The sequence below is a fragment of the Elephantulus edwardii genome, unplaced genomic scaffold (assembly GCF_000299155.1).
Source record: "Elephantulus edwardii isolate Elephantulus edwardi_28Jun2011 unplaced genomic scaffold, EleEdw1.0 scaffold00153, whole genome shotgun sequence".
NCBI classification, from domain to species: Eukaryota; Metazoa; Chordata; class Mammalia; order Macroscelidea; family Macroscelididae; genus Elephantulus; species Elephantulus edwardii.
The window spans coordinates 5,322,375-5,323,143 of record NW_006399903.1 but is presented as its reverse complement, the minus strand read 5'-3'; positions in this window follow the sequence as shown (position 1 = coordinate 5,323,143).

Below are 769 nucleotides of genomic sequence, written 5' to 3'. Positions count from 1 at the left end.
CTTCTGTCATTCTATGCATGTTCTGTTGTACATAGGGTTTTCAGAGGCCTGCTATTTTGGAAGTGGATCTCCAATCCTTCTTCCTAGTGTGTATTAATCTTAATGTTCAGATTTAGAGAATTAACCAACAGACAAGTGTTTTACAGAAAAAGTGAAAGATATATCCCTTACTGAGGATTGCCCTGGTAACTGTAATAATAGACTAAAATGTGTAAGGGATAGTGAGGATGGCATAGGTTAGGGCAGGGCTGCAATCTGTTATTATTGGGGTTGGTATGACTTGTAGTCATATTGACAGCACAAAACAACAACCGAAACAACCTTGTGCTCAGTACAGCATGGTCAGATGGCATTGGATCTGGCAGTGTTTAGTTCTATTGTTGTTACAGAGTTGGAGCCAATATAAAGACATCTAACACCAACAATAGTGCTCAGGGTTTAAATATGAGCTGGTGATGAATGGGACTGATGTTGTTGTCATGTTCCCTTGACTTTACTATCACTCATAGCCAACTCTATGAACAACATCAAAACCTTACACTATCTTGCACCATCCTCACAATCTCTGACATGTTTGAACCTGTATTGATCCATCTTGTTGTAGATCGTTCTCTTTTTCTCTGATCCTCCACCTTTCCAAGCATGAGGTCTTTTTTTCCCAAGGACTCATCGCTCTTAATACGATGCCCAAAGTATGTGAAATAATGTTTCACCACTTTTGTCTCCTGATGAACACCTTAGTTGCACTTCCTTGAAGACAGATTTGTTA